The following is a 20,150-nucleotide window of genomic DNA, read 5'->3' on the forward strand; positions in this document are numbered from 1 at the left end:
TGGAAACCACTGTCCTAGAGGTTGTTAACAGGCTTCAGTTTTGCCCCTGTTTATTCTTTTATAATGTACAGAGATGAACAGATAGTCTTTTGTATTTATTTAAATTAGAAGACATAATATGAATTGTGCTTAGTAAAAATTTTTATTGATGAAAACATGGGTATTAGAATGGTATTATGTGCATTTAAAAATAGTCTTAAATTTTTCAACCTGAAAACGCTCATTAGTAAATTTGATACCAGAGTTAGTATAGCATATTTATATTTTCCCATTTCTTCCTGTATAGGAATTGTCCTGCTTTCTTTGAACAGATGAGTCTTTCTCTTATTGATGTAGCTTTTATAAATGAGTTGTGAGTGAACCACACTGAGTCACATGAGCCATTAGATTTGTGTTTATTCACAGAGATGAGAACCTGTATACAGAATTGCTAAACTACATCGTTTATCTGATTTTTGTGTAGTGAAATATTGAAAGCATGGTTTCTACAGTGGACTGTGAAATATTTCTTTTACTTAGATATTTTTTATATTAATTTTTGTTGTAAATATTTTGATTATAATAGTTCAATCAGTAACCATCCAGGAAGTTAAATTCAGTCTCCCTAGGACTCTAGAAACTTTATTTGTAAACTATGCCTAGAGCTCTTGTTGACTAGCATTTTTTTAATGAGCTTCACTTGACTATAGCAAATTTACAAATGTTATTGAGTAGTGAAATTGAGTTCAGTGCCATCTCTTAGAACACAAGGATTAATTTTAACATAAAATAAAACATTGACAGTAAAATGAAGTGGAAATGGTATATAACCTTACCTTTTCTTTTTTCTTTTATTTTTTAAAACAATCTTTTTTAAAAAAATTCACACTTTTTCTTAAAGTGACATAAAAATAACTATTTCAAATGTAGTCTAATTAAAAGTTATAATAACTATTCTTTATTTCTTTGAATTTAAATTATATCAAATTAAGTAACAGATTTAAATTGCATTTATAATTATATGGCAGTTTATACTTTTTAAATAAAAAGCATTTACCAAAAATTATCCTAAGTTTAGGAAGCCTAATTTAAATTGAAAAACTTTAAATAACCTTTAGTTAATGATTTTTATTTATACTTGTTAGGAGGAACTTAAAACCAAAAATAATAACCTATATATCTTTACATATAAATGTCAATCTAATCAAAGGATGACTGAAAATTAATGACTTTATTTACAAAAAGGTCTTAGGATTTTATATCTAATTTTTTGTTAAAAGATTTCATATAAATTATAAGAATGACTTAATTGTAAAATTCATAATGATATTTAAATTCAGAATATTTAATTTATTATAATTTCAGTTCAGATATATAATTAGGAATAGTTATGATTTTAACTATATAGAATTTAAAATAAGTTACATAACCTTTTAAGATAATTTTTATAATTAGGTGAGAACAAGGCATGAACTATTTCCACTTGATTTTCTTGCTAATATTTACAGCTTAACACTAGTGTTAGTTCTTAATTGCTTAGAAAAGAGAAGATAAAGTTAGCAGATATTCTGTAAATAATATATAGTAAATTTTAAGAATTAACCATTGAAAAATAAACCTTTCTTGGAATGTTTGAGAAGAACCTAAGCTGGTGGTGGTTCAGCCCTGAAATTCTGGGTACTTGGGTGGGGGAAGCACGAGGTTCAGAAGTTGAAGGCTAGCCTGGCCAATTAAATAAAAATTTTTAAAAACTAAAATAAAAAAGAAAGAAAATAAGAGAAAAATAAAAACAGACTGGGGATATAGCTCAGTTCTAGAATGCTTTGCCCAGCATGTGTGAGGCTCATGGTACATTCTCTCCCATGATCCCCAAGCTCCCAATTTACTCAGGAGATCTTGCCTTTTTCTACTTTCCTTGTAGACTAGATGGATACAGTTTTAATGTTTGATTTGTACAGTATGTGTTAGGTGATCGTATACACATTTGTATGAGAAAACAGAAACATACATATGCTGTAGTGTGTGTGATGGCCAGAAGACAAAGTTGGGTCCAGGGCCTCATGAGAGGCATGGCCTGTCATTGGTTTTCCCGTCTGCTGACTGCATGAGCAGACTTCTGGAGGTTTTCCTGCCTTTACCTTCCATCTTCCTGTTGGTGTGCTGGGATCACAGATACGCGTTCTGCTTGTTTGGCTCTTAAGTGATTCTAGGGATTTGAATTCAAGTCTTCGTGCTTTAATGGTCAGAAGTTTTTTTTCATGAACTATCTTCCCAACATCATATAATGTTTTACTTTATAAAGTTGCATGCTAAAATTAACTTTGATTTAATAAAATAGCATAGTTTTTGTAGTAGGGACAAGATATTCCCACCGTGAGAGGAAACCTTTAACTCTTGAAATTTTGTCTTTAATAACTTTCATTACTAAGTCCACTTGACCCTGTTATTTTTCCTCTAGAGCACATTCAGGAAAGAAAATGCCAGCCTGTGTGTTTGGTAGAGCAATTGTAACAAATATAATCTGGAAACTGATAGTTACCCATATATTTTATAGATCACTTCTTGTCTTCTTTTCCCTCTCAGACCATTCATATATATCTTTAATTAGTCTGGAAAAATTTATACCATTGTCTATTTGAATATTCTATATGCTTTCTTTTCTCTCTTGTATTCTTTAGTAATAATGAACTAATTATATTTCATTTAATTTAAAACATTTTTTAATTTTATGGGTGTTTTGCCTGCATATTTGTATTGTTACCACTTGCATTCATGCATGGTACCCACAGATGTCAGAAGAGGATATTGGAATCAGCCTTTGATTATTCACTTCTGGACTTTGGTTGTTTAATTATTATTTGGTTGTTGTTATTCTTTTTCTTTGAAAGGGGTGTGACTTAGTTTTTAAGGTCACTGTTTTAGTTTATTAGGTCATAGATAAGAAAAAGCACATTGTGTTCTGGTGGAAGTGAGGTCTGTTGAAAACTGAGAACCGGATTTCAGACTGAAGAATAATTGGTATTTAGAAGGAAACATTTAAAATGATACAGAAAATATCTTGTTTAGGTAGAAGTTCTGCCTCAGCCACCCTCTTCCCTCTCTAAACCCTGCCCCTCAGAACGCCTACCAAGAGGTTGGCTCCTCCCCCTGAGATGTTCAAGACCATGCCTACAGAGTATTTAAGACCCAGACCCTGGACCTGCCATGGAATTTCTTTCCCCACCCCTGCCAGATCACCTTGGTGTTGCTTTGTTCTGTTTATTAAAACCTGGTCTTATTAATTCAACTGGATTTGGCTTATTGCATTGGTGGAGAAGTAGAGAACTCCCGCACCACCAACTGGGGTTCAAAAAATACTTATCAACCCAATTTTAGGAACTGATTGGTGTTTACTGAATTTTGTTCTTGACTTCTGCATTAGTCAGGGTTCTCTACAAGAACAAAATTTACACACACACACACACACGTATATGGGATTTATCAGAATAATTTACAAGCTGTGGTCCAGCTAGTCCAACAATGACTCTCTACCAACGGAAGGTTCAAGAATCCAGTTCACCAGCTGATGTTCGGCATATGCCATAATCCTGAAGTAGGCTCAGTTGCTAGTGAAGGAATGGACTCCCCAGTGAGAAAGAGAAGAAGCAGGCAAAGAGAGCAAGCAAGCTTTCTTCTTCCATGTTCTTCATATAGGCTGCCAGCAGAAGGTGTGGCCCAGACTAAAAGTGGGTTTTCCCACCTCAGAAGATCTGAATTAGAAGTGGGTCTTGCTACTTCAAATGATTTAATTAAGGAAAAAGAAATTCCTCACAGTATACCCTGCCTTTTGGTTTTTATTTCATTTCAAATATAGCCAGTTTGACAAGCGAGGATAGCTATCACAGGTGCTTTTAATAGTTTTTAAATTATTTTTAATTGTGTGTGGGTATATGTGCCTGTGAGTGGGGGTGCCTCAAAAGGCCAGGGGTCCTTGGAGTTGGGGTTGTGTAGGTGTTTGTGTGCTGAGAATGAAGTTCTATTCCTCTGGAAGAGCTGTGCCCTTCTTAACCACTGAACCGTCTCTTCAGCGCTCAAGTAATTTTTGTAATAATAAATATTGTTTCAGAAAATTTTTGATCGTGTTAAAGGAAAAATATAAAACATTAAAAGCTGTATATATATTATATGACAGAATGTTTTGGAATTTTGAAAAACTTTTTGATAGCTGAACAATTAAAACCATTTTATCACCATTTTACTCTTTCTAGTACTGTTTCTAAAAATGTTTATATCTTCAGTGTTACCTAAGTGAAGAACATAGATCCAACACAGTCCTGAAGTTTTATAGACAAATCAGAAAGATTTCAAGAATGCTGTATATGGAGTACGTGAGAAACGTTAGAAAATGTTCAGTGAAGACTATATTTGTCTCCCTAGTAGTTTGACCCCTTTATACTAATTAGGTTGTGACTAAATTCAGTTTGTAACAGTTAGGTGATCTCATTGTGTACTTTTCAAGACTTTGAAGTTCTCAAATTTAAGGACACTTTAGATGTCAATCAGTCGCTTTGTCTTTGTAAGGTTTTGTCGTCATAATCTGAAATTCTGCAAATTGTTACAGCTTGTGTGTCAGCTCCAATAGAGAAAGCTCAGCTTTGAGCCTGAATTTCTAAAACTTGACACAGTTTGTCACTGCTGCGGTCCACTTCCCACTGTTTTGTGGACTCATAGATACGGATTATGTGTGAGTGAAGTGCCGTCAGTCCATACTAAGGCTTTTCTTTTTGTTGTCCCACTGCAGAAAGGTTCTGATGGCTGGGTGAAGAGAGGAAAACCGGCAGAAAGGTTGAAGCGCTGTGATACTGTAAGTATTCGTTTGAAAAAGAAGTTTAAGAATATTTCATGTCCATTTGTTTCAGGGAAAATATGTTAAAGATACATGCAAAATATAGAGGTGGATATTATAATCATCTTAATAATTTATAAGGCCTAGTCCCGTGTTGCTTTTAAAAATTGAAAATGTGTTGTCATGTATTAAGATGAGGAATTTTCCAATAGCATTGAAAAATATTTCTAATTCTAACAAGGATTGATATATTCTGTGTACATTTGCTTATTTAAAACTATCAGAATCCAGAAAGTCATTGTAGTTTTATAGGTTGTGATTTGTTTGGGTGGCTTATTGTTTAGGTTATTTTGTAGAATTATTTATTTGCTGATTTATTTATGTATTTCATTATTTATTTATTTGATTATTTAGTAAATTATTTATCTGATGAATTATTAATACATCTTCATGACATGTTTTAAATTATTTATAACTTAATTTTGAGTTTATTGCTTTTAGACGCTGCATTGTTACTGACTAGTTTTGATTTTTTTCTTTGTGGTTCTTGAAAATTAAAGTATTAGCTCTAAGGCAGAGAGTACATTCATTCCAGTGCCATGAACTTCTTTTTATTTTTACTCTGTTGGTAATTTATGTCAGTGATGAGATTTTAGCTATGTTTCATCATTTAGCATTAACTTTTACCTTTTAGGTGATAAAGTGTCAGGGTATTGTGTATGTGGTCATTGTGAATCACTTGCTGATTAATGATAGTGTTTCATATGTAAACAAAACTGGAACTTGACATTATTTTTTGTCTCTCTGAAGTCAGGTCTGCATTTCTTGTGTTGAAACAAATGATGGAATTATTTAATTTTACTGAGAAGTCTGTTTTACCCCTGGAATACTTTTTGCAAAGTTCATAGAATTGAATTGCAACTTATATTTGGATCCCTTCTTTGCTTAAAGTTGAGTATATGGACATTTGGAAAACAGCAAGATACTTATATAAATTTTCTATCTCTCATAATGACATTTATTTACTTCATCTTACAAATAATTCTAATAAGTTACATTGATTTCTGTTATTAAACAATGAATATCATTTCTTCTTCTGATCCTGTTTCATAATGGTGATTACCAGAGTTTTCCTTTAGTAGTGTATGAGTATGTAGGTCGTTACTTGAACAAAGGCGTGCCATGTCTGCAGCGTGGTTTTCATTTCCTCACTGTGCTCTTCAGAGTTTCCACACTTGGAAAGAAGCTGCCCTGTGTACCTAAAGTTGAGAACACTGTGACTCCTCTAGGTAGGTTCTATTACAGAACTGTAGATTATGCACATATATCCAAACTCTTCCCTCAAAAGATTCCATATATTAATATTTAATTAAAATTCTGCAATAATATCTTTTTATGCTTGTCTTGAAAAATGTTCTTCAGTGATTTATGTAACATGTATTTAGAAGTGTGTATACCAGGCTTTTCTATAGAAAAGAGCTTCATATACTGTTAGATATGGAATTCCATTTTAAAATGTTCTTTAATATACTTGTGTGGTCTTTTGAAGATAAATGTTGCATTCCCCTGTAGCATGATTAATAAAATCCCAGAGATAAATATTAGGGTTCAACCTGAAGGTCAGAAAAGCAAAATAGCCAGACACTGGCTCTTACCTCTATCTTAGTCTGAAACGTGATCCTGCCTCATGGAATCTCAGAATGAGACTGTGCCTGAGAGCTGTCTCCTCCCGTTTTATAATCCTCTCTAGGGCTGGGATTAAAGATGTGCACCATGAACTCCTGGTTACTGTGACAAATTAATGTGACTACTGGGATTAAAGATGTGTGTCACCACTGCCTGGTGTGCAAGGCTAACCAATGTGGCTGTTTTACTCTCTGATCTTCAGGCAAACTTTATTTATGAAAATACAATTGAAATATCACTGCATTCTGCATTTCTGAATAAAGTATGTGTTAGCAGTCATGGTAATCTGCTGAAGGTACATTATTATTAACACCTATTGATAGAATACTAACTGAATTGTACAAGTAATCATTCCTTTGATGATACACATGTATATATAATTACTGAAGCACAGGCATCTGGAAATTTATTCTGACAGTAAGATAATTTTAAGAACTTGTGTTTGAGCTGGTGGTGGTGGCACACGCCTTTGATCCCAGCACTTGTGAGGCAGAGGCAGGCGCATCTCTGTGTGTTTGAGGCCAGCCTGGTCTACAGAACAAGTTCTAGGACAGCTAGAGTTGGTGCACAGAGAAACCTTGTCTTGAAAAAACCACCAAAGAGCTTGTGTTTGAAAAGAGATATTAATATAGATAGTATTATTCAGTTCTTACCATATGCTACCCAGTATATTTTAGTTAGATTTTGTGACTTTCCCAATGAAGTAACACTGTGATTGTAATTTTCTTTCTTTCTTTCTTTCTTTCTTTCTTTCTTTCTTTCTTTCTTTCTTTCTTTCTTTCTTTCTTTCTTTTTTTTACTTTAAGGATGAGGAAATAGAGAGTTGGAGATGTTAAGTAGCTTTTTATTGTCATATAGCTGAACGTAAGTGGGGGGCATTGGGATTAGGAATCAGTTAGCTCAAGGGGGCCTTTCTATACCTATTATTTTTATATAGAGAGCGATAGTATAATACAGTATTTAGCTGGAGATTGTTCTACATTATTTAGTTACATTTTATTACAGTTTTAGCTTGTTCAGTTTGTGTTACACCCAATTATCTTTTTTGAATGGTAGACAAATAACTTGAACTACTTGTATTTTCTGAAGGATATTTTTAATGCATAGAATTGAACAAAACTGCATACTTGTATCTCTGAGATCCTATGTATTTACCTGTCAGATAATCAATACAAAGATCACATCTTTGACAGTTAACCTCAAGGCATGCCCAGGGCTCTGTTTGTTCCAGTATGATTTGTCCATAAGAATACTATAATATTGTTAGGACTAGACACATATTTTTAAAAGGATGATTAGTGGTTAGCTTTTTACATACATTGCCACATACTATTAAATCAAGCCTTAATACAGGACACAAGCATTTTGACATGTTCATAAACAGGACAAAGTAATCATTTCAGCTTCTAACACAGCTACTTATTTTTGAGACAGGGCACTATCTAGCCCGGGCTGGCCTGGGATTTCTTATCCTCCTGTCTTAGCCTCTTAAGTGCTGGGATCAAAGACATACACTACCATGCCCAGTTCAGTACAGTTTTTAAATCACATGTAATTATTTAAACAACTCTTGGGAGTCTCAGAGAGAAAAAAAAGGTGTCAGTTTGTATGAGGCTTATGGGAAAGGGTTTCTCTAACTCTATTTGCTATCTTCAAACAGGGATATCTCCATCCTGGTTCTTAAATAGGTACACCAAATACATTAGAAAACAGATGAATTAAACAACAGTTTTTGTGTGGGTTGGTGTGAATGCCATAGCAAGCAGGGTAGGGTAATTCAAAGTTGTAATTATTCAGATAATATTATATCATGAAATCCTAGTTCACTTAGTGATACGAAATATTACCATTGCTATGATGACTGTGAATTTGTTATCTTATCTAAGACAGTTTTGAAGCCGTTATTTGCCAGGATAGGCAACTGTTGAGTGGAGCCTTCCTGGGCTCTGATAGCCTGTATACTGCCTGTTGATGGGCTCTGATAGCCTGTATACTGCCTGTTGATGGGCTCTGATAGCCTGTATACTGCCTGTTGATGGGTTCTGATAGCCTGTATACTGCCTGTTGATGGGCTCTGATAGCCTGTATACTGCCTGTTGATGGGCTCTGATAGCCTGTATACTGCCTGTTGATGGGCTCTGATAGCCTGTATACTGCCTGTTGATGGGCTCTGATAGCCTGTATACTGCCTGTTGATGGGCTCTGATAGCCTGTATACTGCCTGCTGATGGGTTCTGATAGCCTGTATACTGCCTGTTGATGGGTTCTGATAGCCTGTATACTGCCTGTTGATGGGCTCTGATAGCCTGTATACTGCCTGTTGATGGGCTCTGATAGCCTTTATACTGCCTGCTGATGGGTTCTGATAGCCTGTATACTGCCTGTTGATGGGCTCTGATAGCCTGTATACTGCCTGCTGATGGGTTCTGATAGCCTGTATACTGCCTGTTGATGGGCTCTGATAGCCTGTATACTGCCTGTTGAGCAGCATTTCCACTTGATATAAAATATCTTTAAAGCTGTCTTAGCCGGGCGGTGGTGGCGCACGCCTTTAATCCCAGCACTCGGGAGGCAGAGGCAGGCGGATCACTGTGAGTTCGAGACCAGCCTGGTCTACAAGAGCTAGTTCCAGGACAGGCTCCAAAACCACAGAGAAACCCTGTCTCGAAAAACCAAAAAAAAAAAAAAAAAAAAAAAAGCTGTCTTTTTTTCCTAAACAATTTTATTATAGGCCACTATTTATCTTTTGTTTGTTTTACCTCAGCCAATGTGGTTGGTGGCTGTCTTTTGGGAAAGGCTACCACTATACTGCTCTTGGCACCTATTTACTTTTGCTTTAACTCATTCAGTTGTGCCTTATATAACTAATATAGAAGCGAGGAATACTTTATGTCATAGCTAAGTTTACATTTGTTGATTTTTTTCATTACTTAAAAAAATATTTTGCTCATATGCTTCCTCTTCTCTGAGTCTTCTCAGTTCATAGATCCCCACCTGATTCATGTTCTCTCTCAAAAACCAAGAAAATTAAAGAAAACACAAAACAAAAGCCAATAAGCTGTAACAAAAAAAGTATACATAAAAACATGAAATCCATTTTGTATTGATCACTCCTTTGCATGAGACCTGCTCTGGAGTGTTGTTGAAATAACCAGTGACATTCTGTTGGAGGAAACTGATTTTTCCCTCTTTGAGCTTCTTGTGCCCACTTCTTTTCCATTCTGCTGGGCCTTATCTGGGGAGAACTGTGCAGGTCTTGTGTGTGCTGTGACAGCCTCTGTACTCAGCAGTGTGTGCATCAGTCCTGTTGTGTATGGAAGATGCTGTTTTCTTGGAATCCTTTGCCACCTCTGCTTCTTACAGTCTTTCTGCCTCCTCTCTCACATAGATCCCTGAGTTTGATAACTTCCCATCCCAATCAGGGCTGAAGGGTTAGAGCTCATTTTCAACGAGGACACAATGAAAGAGTATTATTACTGGGAATAGAAAGATAAACAGGCAAAGTGGACCACAATAAAGTGGACAGTTGTCATTTTTTATATCAAATATTGAAGCATTCTGTGTTTCTTTTTTCCTTAAGTCTGGTAATTAACAGTGTATTTGACATTTTACTGAAAGCTAATTCTGTTCGTTAAACCTTCAGAATTTACAATTTTGTTGAACAATCCAGGGATCTTACTAAATTTTTTTTTAAAAAAAATCTGTGCTTCATATCACATATGATGGTAAAGCTGGCAGTTTTGTCAGATCATTTTAATCCTATTTGCTGAGTAAATTCTGTGTGATAAAACAGAACTTCAAGGGTGTAGCTTAAATTTTCCCTTCTCCCTTCCCTTTTCCTACCTCTTTCATTTGATGGCTTACTTACATTATTTAGTTCTAATTCGACTCTAAAAGCTTCGTTTCTAGTTTGTGTTTAGTTTATAGATGGCTTGATTACTTTTAACCAAGTAACTGTAGAGGTATGTTTGTCCTCTGCTGTTCCAATGCACTGTGCCTGCCTGCTGCCATGCTCCCTATGATGACAATGGACTCGAGCCCTCTGAAGCTGTGAGTATCCATTTGTTCTGGTCATGGTGTCCTAGCACAGCAATAGAAAAGTAAGTAAGACAACTTCCATGTCTCAAGATGTATCTTATCCTGTTTTAGGTCTGATGTAAAGATAACATGATTAATTTCTTTAATAGTATTCTAAAGTTGTTGAGGTATTTGGGGTTTTTTTTGCCTTGCAATGATTTTATATAACCAAAGTAATTGATCTTAAGAATTCTTTTTTCTGTAATCATATATTTTGATTTCAATTTAATATTAGTATTTTTCAATATACCATTAGCTATTATTTATATTGTACTTTTTAAATTAAAATTGGGCTAATTTTACCCCTTCTTGACACCATGGCCTTCAAAAAAGATTTAGTAAAGTTACTTTTTGAGTGTGCCAAGTTCCTATTTTACACCATTTTTATTATTCCCTATTCCCATATTAATCCATCTCTTTAGCTTTACTTTGTACTTCATTTCCTTAATTAGATTACACTGAGCCCAGTGTACACAAAAATTTCATGAGACTTAGGAGGAAATAATATAATTATTTTACTGTATAAACTTCTAAAATGTCTGGGAAACTGCATTGCTTAATAGTTGTGATTACTTCATTGTTTCAAGTTTATTCCAGGGTTGAGAGAATTTGAACATACTCTGGTGTAGTTATGAGATAAATCACAATACTGCATAACATACTTCAGATAGAAAATATCAATATAAGTTGGATATAATTTCTCATTTAAGTTAATAAGCCAGTAACTCTTTAAATTAGATGACTGCTACTTTGTGCTAGTTTCTGAGACAATCAGCAGTGTTTCTGTGACAATTAGCAGTTTCTTCATGGTGACAAAAGTATTTTGAACTTCTTTATGGAAATATAATTTTCGCTGAAAGGCATTTTGCTTGTATTTAGCTATAGATGGTATTTGCCAAGGCCTATAAAGAAATAGGATTGGGGAGTAGGTTAGAGGGAGAGGTGGGAATGATATTACCACAGTACTTGTGTATGGAATGCTCAAAAATATAAAAAATTTCAAACAAAAAGAAACGGAGTTAGCAAGTTCAGATAGTAGAAGAAAGCTCATTCTCCTTATAGTACTTGATTTTTTTCACGTTTCATTAAGTATGTCTAAAATCGTATTTGGGGTTTCTGCTTGCTTTTTTTTTTTTTTTATAAGTAAAAGTCTGATTTTTCATGTGAAGAAAATTAAGAAGACTATGCTAATGAAGTAACAGGTCCCAAGTTATTACAGTTGTGGAATTGAGAGTTGGTCTTCTATTTTTTTTTTTTTTTTTTCTCTCTCAGCAAATGTTATAACCATTTACTTAAAATCCTTTTTGGGCTGGAGAGATGGTTCAGCAGTTAAGGGCACTGACTGACTTATTCCAGAGGACTTTGGTTCAATTTCTAGCACCCACATGGCCCACAACTGTGTGTAGCTTCAGTTCCAGGGCATCTAGTACCCTCACACAGACATACATGCAGGCAAAATACCAACGCACCTGAAACTAAATAAATCTTTGCCAGGCGTGGTGGCACACACCTTTTATCCTACCATTTAATGGGCTTCCCCGCCTTGATCCCAGGACTCAGGAGGCAGATGTAGGTGGATCTCTGACTTCCAAGACAGCCAGTGCTGATACAGAGAAACCCTGTCTCAAAAAAACCCAAATAAATAAATAAACAAAAATAAAACAAAATTCTGTACTGGGAATTTTCTAGTTTATACTGAATTTAACACATGCTACTTTTTAATATCTGATTTATTCTCACTGTTCTGTAGTATTTCACACTACAGTATTTGTGCATTTATTTGCTTTTCACTGATACTGCATGTTAGCATTATATATTGAAGTCTACACAAATATTTGTGGGGGGTCTGCAAGGTTCCATACTTTGAGCACATAGGTCATTGTGTGATTTCAATGAGCATATCTCCCTAAAACTTATGTATTTGAATACCTGGTCCCCAGTTGGTGGCACTGTTTGGTGAAGTTCTTGAGGTGCAGCTTTGTTGGAGGAAGTATGTCACTGGAGGTGGGCTTTGAGAATTTAAAAACTCAAGCCATTTTCAGTTTGCTTTCTGCTTTCTTCTTGCTATTCAGGATGTGAGCTCTCAGCATCCTTTTCCAGTCACTATGTCTGCCTGCTGCCTCTGCTCTGCACTTTGGACTCTAACCCTCTGGAACTGTAAGACCAAGTAAACTCTTGTCTGATTGTTTTGATTTTGTTTAATACAGCAAAACAACTGATAGAGTACCCAAGCCTTCCTTTCTCTTAGTGTAAAATCTTTATTATAAAATACTTTGTGAAAGATGTTTAAAATGTATTGTATCTAGTTTGGGGGAAAGTAACCTGTGTGCTATTGATTTATTTATCAAACCAATCCAAGTGCTGTGTTACCTGCTTAGGGGTCTTGTTTGGGTTTGTTTTCTCTGCTAGTTAAATAGTTAAAGGGCAGGAAAGTAAGTAGCAGCAGATAATAATCTTTATTTAAGGTGAAGAACTGCATGCACACACATACCCATGCTCAGAGCAAAAGACTCCCTGCAAGTTAGAGCTGTTACAAATCTGCTGTTTTCCTGGAGGACTGGGCTTTAAGTGTTTGGTGGGCTGGAATGTGTGTCCTCTTCCCCTAAATCAGACTTGGTCAACTTAGACAAAGAAGAGATGCTGATGAACCCACAGCTTCGGGGTAAACACATCCAGTTCCAGCCGTGAAGGGGCCCGTCTGGACCTTTTTCTTTTTTTATCAGTTTGAGACAGTGAAGTATGCCTTCTTCACTTAACTGTCTGTGGCCCCCTTTCATATTTGTCTGCCTGTTAGAAATCTGACAGACTTCTCGTTCCTCACTTGGTCTGTGCATAAGTAGTAAGACATAGGTTTGCTTATTATTTACAGTATGATTTTGTTCCCTGATGGTTATGTTCTCTTAATAGTGAAATTATGATGATTGAAAATGGTATACTTTTAAACACCTTTGAAAAGAAAAATAGCATGCAAGCCAGATATTAGAATATTATTGTTTTTACTTTTTCACTGAAAGGATTTCTTACTGAAATTAAAGGAAAAGATTAGCTATATGGATAGGTTTGGGTCATTTCTCATATCAGTAGTTTCATGAAGCTGAGAAATGTTTATGCTTTGTAATAAACAGATGTTTCTCTAACAGTGCAATACATTATGTGCCACAGTGGTCTTGTGTGTTAATCATAAATGCTGTCTTACATTCGTCAAGACTTGACAGGCGTACACAAAACTGTATTTAGGGTATTATTTTTGTTCTCTCTTTCTCTCCTTTCTATAGCATTAATAAACACCTTTTAACACCATTATAAGATTTGGCGAAAATATTTTTTTTTACACCCATTTTTTTTTCTTTCGAATTTCGTGATATTTGTGATTTTCTCATATACCAATTTAAAATACCCACTAAAATACTTCTAAAAGATTCTTTTTGTATATTAAGCTTACTTTGAAGAATTTCTCATATGTGGCAGTTTTAATTTTTTTGCTCCTCTACTTTGAGGGCAGTAATGAATATTTTCTTAAAGTTGTGGGGCAAGATCTGCCCACCCCTCAATTACAGCCAGTCAGCCTAGTGTGAGATTGTAATGTGGGGTTTACAATCTACTGCCCGGAGTTTAGATTCTCTCTTTGGGCAGGTGTATAGTAACCCACTGGTTTTTCTTTTCCTTTTACTTAGATTATTACATGAACACCTTGAAACCCCACTACCTCTGCACTGTGACACTGGTAGACATTCGTATTTACATACAGCCAGATAATCCTATATTTGGAAATTATTCCCATTTTGTGGTTTTATTCCACCGAACCTATCAGAGTTAAAATGTGGTTTGGATGCAAAGGAAATAACTAATGATTGGAAGCTAGAGAGTTGGTAAATTATTTATTCTGGCCCCGAGGAAGCGGAGAAGCTAAGTGATGACGAGTGTCACTGGTGGTGGTGCTGCTTGTCACTGTGGTTCTTTTACGTGGTTGTGTGATATGCTGTAGCGCCTGCTGGCTCTCCGTGCACCTCCTGCTGCTGCCGCGTCAAAGGCAAAGACTTAGTTGTAAGGAAGTTTGTTTAGGTTGGAAAGGAAATGACTAAAATGACTCTTTTTAAGTCAGGTTTTTTTTTTTTTTTTTTTTTTTTTTGCTTCTTCATCATTTAGTAATATGAAAAGATGTTTTTTGTGTGTGTGGCCTGGTAGGAAATCTAGAATGTACATTTTATTTAGCCAGGAAAGACTGACTTTATTATCTTTTATTAAATACTTAAAGAATGGAGCTTCTTTATTGTTCTCAGACTAATTAAAAACCCCGTTAAAGGAGATGATTAGTATGCTAAAGATCAGATCCACTTTCTGGTAACATTGAATAAAAACCACTGCCCCTGTTTGACAAGGGCTGTCTTCTTTTTTCTTGATGGCCGAGGTTTATAGTCAGTACTCCAAAAGTACATTTCTGCCCTGGTTCTAGCTCAGCTTCTGAGTTTCTCTGAGAAACAGAAAAAGTTTTGTCAGAAAGCACAACCTTCCCTGGTCTGATGCTACTGGTCAGGTCCTTTGAAAGTCCATAGTGAACAGCAGATAATGTGCATGCCGTGTTAGGAGAATGAACTCCTGTGCTGCTGTCGGGCTTCATGTTGTTCAAGTCCAGAAACTGAGCTTTTCTTCTGCTTGTGACTAGTGGCTTGTTTATAGAGATTTCTAACTTTAACATAAAAATAAGGGATAGTTGATTGGTATACAAAGCAATAATGTTGGAAGTGGTCCTGTATTCAGTGTGTTTTGACTTACTGCCTTGCTTCTCTTCATCAAACATTTACTAATCTTGTGTGCCAGCCCCTGGGAAGAACTACTAACTACGACTGCATGTAAGGGCTCTCAAAGAGGGCAGTGCGGCTTGTGCCATCGAGAGCCTTGGCAACCCAGGCTTGCTGTCTCTGTTGTTACTCCTGTTTTACAAAGGAGCCTTACTCAATGATGGCATTTAGTTTTTGGTTTTATTGTGGTTTTTCTGTCCTGTATCTGTAGAAAAAAGAGAACATGTTAAATCTTATTTTAAAATGTCTATGAATTGCAGTCTAGGTTGCTTAATAATCACTATCATTTATGGACCATTTAATTTTGGGAGTGATACTGCATCTATTTATTTATTTAATTAATTAAAAAACAAAAACAAAAATGAAACAGTATCTTACTGTGTGGTCCTGGCTGACTGGCCTCGGGAACTCATTTTGTAGACCAATCTGATCTTAAACTCACAGAAATCTGCTAGCCTCTGCCACTGGAGTACTGAGATTATAGGCATACACCCCCAAGTCTTTCTGTGTTGTTGTACTTTGAAAACCTGAATAATAATGACCATTTTCTTCTTTTGACATGATGAAGAAATGAAGCTTAAAGAGGCCAAATGAGTTTCCTAGGATTATGCACTTGATAATGGGAAGCTGAGATTTGAATCGCTGACTGACTGCCCATGCCCATTTTAGGGTTATAAGCCTAGTCCCAGTGGAATTTGGTATGCAGCAGGAGATGTCTGTGAGAAAGTGGGTAATGTTGGGAAGCCTGTGGGAAGTGTATTTATAACTTCTGTAAGATGAAGGATTTAAAAAAAATAGGTGATTTTGTGTGACATACTCAGTTTTTTAAATATTACAATTTACTAAAGGTGTATTATTTGCCCACTGCAGGTAGCCTGCAGATGCTGATTTGACTGTCTGCATAGTCCTGCTCTTAAGTGATATTTTCAGACTAATTGAAAAAGATTTATTATTTTCACAATCCTTTAGTTCATTATATACCTTAGAAATTATTTAATTGAATTTGGATTTCAGGATACTGCTAATTAAAGTGTAGTCTATAGCATGGATCATCATGAAGAAGATTAAGAAAAATGTAATTTTTAAATTGAAATATGTGTCAAGTTATAGTATATCAAATGTAACATTAGTAGAATTTAACATAAAGATCAAAGTTTTAGTGGAATGGGAACTGATTGAAATAAAAGTCAGTGGTTGGTTTTGGCTTTAGTAATTTTTTGTTATTTAAAATTAATATGGTCCTGGAGAGAATTTTAGTGCCGTTTCAATGTTTGGCTGGGAAAGGGGAAGACTAATCAGTTGTTAGTGAGTTGTTTCCCAAATATGGATGAAAGATATGATCTGATAATCTTGCTTTTTTTTTTAGTTTTCATAATAAATTTTCTTAATGTGTTTTAAGATTCTACCTTATGATAAAATTCCTCAAATCTAGAGTCTTTTTTAAAAATGCTTAATGTATTACGAATTCTTGTGTCCTTTTGATCCTTTACATATAATTTAATATAAAAATAAATTAAAATTATTGATTTTTTTGTTTTAAGTTAGTGGTATCTTAATTTCTTCAACAGTATTCATTTGGTTAAAGTTTTTCTTTTAGATGGGAAAAATCTTATCTGAAGAACAGTGTAGGGCACTAGGATTGCAGTTTAGGAGGAGCACATGTAAGAGGCCCTAGGTTAGTTAGTGTTTAGCACAACAAAAAGAAAAGCACTAAAGCAAAATTGTATGCTGATTATGAAAATTGAAAAGTGAAGATCCTCTTATTGCCTGGAACAACCAGAAAATCCCCATTTTTTTAGAATTCTCTTCTTTTTCACTTTGTTGAATTTTATACTCCTGTATTAATAATCATAATTTAGTGGATTTGCTTTTAGAAGATAATATTTTTTGTTAGGTACATCCTTTATCAAGTTTATCATCTAGGAACTGGGAGTCTCCTTTCCCCTTTCATACGATGATAGTTTGCTCCCACTTGTCTATGTCTTAACTCTGAACTGTGTGAAGGCAAGCGCTATCTTGTGGTCATACCTGTTTCTGTGCCTTCTGTTTTGTGTTATGTGAAGAAATGAAAGTAGCTCTTAAATTCAGCAACTTCTTCATCTGCCACTTGAAATCACTACATGAGAGCACATACATCAATGTCTCCCCCTTTGATTTAATGGTCTAGCTATGCAGGGCTTTAATAGTGATGTGATTATACTAAAAAATCAGTGCAGTTTGTATATTTGAAATTCTTCTGAGTCCTAAAAAATGGCATAGTCTTCTACATCCTAAGTAACAAAGATTCACTTTGTTCAAATGTTTCAAGAAATCTGTTGAATAAGTGTCTATATGCAGTATTTCAGTTTTAAAGCACTGAAAAAAATAGTATATTGAAAGATGTCTTATAATCAGCTGGACCCTGGGTAGTCTGATGTATAAAAATGTTAGAATCAGCATGTTGTCAATAGTAGATAAAAGGAAGTTTGGATACTAGAATATATGTATTCCCAGAAATCGTTATCTTAAATATTTTTTGTTAGTAAGAAACAAGGGTAAGAACTTGGACTGAGGTGAGAAGGCAGCAATACAACAAATGCTGATAGTTGCTGTGTTGGATTAAGTGTGTTTGTGAACAAGTGAAACGACGTACACAGGGCAGGACTAGAAGTTTTGGCATTCATGCTTAGGATAGGCATTACAAAATACAATACTGTAAGCATTCATAGTAGAGAACAGAGCTTTTATATTCCTTAAATAATTTATACTTTGAAGAGGATTTAGGCATAAATGCTTTAATAGCATGGTAATATGGAGAAAGATGAAACAGGTCATACTTTGTTTTGTTTCTAGAAACATTTTGACTCTATAATTGGATGGTATCTTGGGATAAGCTTTATGGAAAACTTACCAAGTTGGAAGAAGATTTCAGCTGGAGTGTCTAAAGGGTCATTTAAAAAAACCCTTCTCTATTAAAATAAAATGTGTCCAAGCTTTAAAGAAAAGATCTTGGAGTTTGCAGATGATCCTAAAATTGGAGCTAAGGGAAATAATGAGGAACAATGCAATCAGATTCAAAAAGATTTGGATTGTTTAGGTGATTGGGCCAGCAGATGGCAAATGCAGTTCAGTGTAGACAAATGTAAAATAATTATCTTAGGAACAAAGAACCAATCATACAGCACACTGATCAGGAAAAAATTTGTGAGTTATTGTAGGAAAACCATTGAAACAGTTAACCCGGTGCACAGCTGCAGCAAAAAAAGGCAAGCAAGAAACCAAATTAGCAGATGGATAGAATATAAAGCAAGAGGCAATACTTGCAGTGTATTAAGAAACTTGTTAGACCCCATCCAAATTAACTCAGTCTATTATTGGTTGATAGAACTAGTATAGAAAAAGGAAAAATTTACCTAGACATACACCTAACCAAATCTGATAAATAAGGTTAGAGAAATGACTCAGAAATTCAGAAACTTTCATAGATAGGAGTAAGACATTGCAGCAGGTTTATCTACTACCCAAAGTAGGTTTTGGTATGATTTCTACGTCCTCGGGCTTTACCAACCCTCTTAGTGAGGAGTGAATAAGAGCCTGGACATGAGACTTGGTTGCTGTTAATGAGTTACTATTTTCTGGCTGGTAGCTCTTAATGCAGATTTCATTCTAATTTGCCATCCCTGATCACTATAGAGATGTGCTTCTCCATTCTTGTCTTGGTTGTTTGGAGCCATCTTGTGTCTAGCTATTTGTTAATATGTTGTTTTTTGACTTAGGTTAACCAGAATATCTATCTGTTGTTAGAATTAAGAATTTAGCTGGCCGGGCGGTGGTGGCACACACCTTTAATCCCAGCACTTGGGAGGCAGAGGCAGGTGGATCTCTGTGAGTTCGAGACCAGCCTGGTCTACAAGAGCTAGTTCCAGGACAGGAACCAAAACCACAGAGAAACCCTGTCTCAAAAAACCAAAAAAAAAAAAAAAAACACAACAACAACAAAAAAGAACTTAGCTGATTTAGTTGTAGAATTCTGGTATTTTAGCCTTGGTTATTACATTTTCTTTAAAAAAATGTTTTTAAAACTATAAGTAGCTTTTTGGATAAGAAGAAAACTGAAATAACCCTCTCTCCATGAAAACAGTTGTAAACTTTAACTTCATTCATGTAGATGAGTAGTGTCCTGTTAAAATTTGCTATTAAAACCCAGCATATCTGTTAGAAGATTATTTGTGTTTCTTCATACATTTGTACTTACTTGTTTCTCACATTGTTTTGAGATAGAGTCTTGCTTTGTTAGTACAGGCAAGCTTTAAATATATTAAAAATCTCACCTCAGCTTCCATTACTGTTGATCTGTTGATGAATATCTGTCTAATTTAAAGAAATAGAATTTTCAGAAACATTTCTGAATTAGCAATTGTTGCTTACAACTTAAATTTGATGAGGTGATTAATACATAGAAATTTGTCACATAAGCATGACTTAAGTTTGTTTCATGTATCACATCATATTGATTCATTTTAAGTATTCCTAGTTCCTTCCGCAGCTGCTTGAAGTACAATCACATGCAGAGTAAAATGAGAAAGAAGTGGTGGTACTGTGTTGTTACTCTGTAGTTAGAAATTAGTTTAGAATGATGATAGTAGAATTCCTCTGTCAGTAAGGATCTTGAAGGCCATAGTTCACTGAGTACTAATAATTATATGCCAGTAACTGATACAGTATGTTTGTGAACAAATGAAATGACGTGTACAGAGTTTTGGTGTACATACATAGGACAGTCATTACAAAATAAAGTAACCATA

General features: G+C 35.0%; 1 protein-coding gene across 1 annotated transcript in view; it reads left to right on the top strand.

The window, feature by feature from the left end:
- The window catches only part of Tbc1d5 (TBC1 domain family member 5), a 446,307-nt gene that overhangs the window by 29,119 nt on the left and 397,038 nt on the right, over window positions 1-20,150 (top strand). The window contains exon 2 of the mRNA XM_057794493.1: window positions 4,760-4,822. The gene's annotated coding sequence lies outside the window, so the exon portion shown is untranslated. The remainder of the gene's footprint in view (window positions 1-4,759; window positions 4,823-20,150) is intronic.

Source organism: Chionomys nivalis, chromosome 19 (assembly GCF_950005125.1).
Source record: "Chionomys nivalis chromosome 19, mChiNiv1.1, whole genome shotgun sequence".
Classification (NCBI taxonomy): domain Eukaryota; kingdom Metazoa; phylum Chordata; class Mammalia; order Rodentia; family Cricetidae; genus Chionomys; species Chionomys nivalis.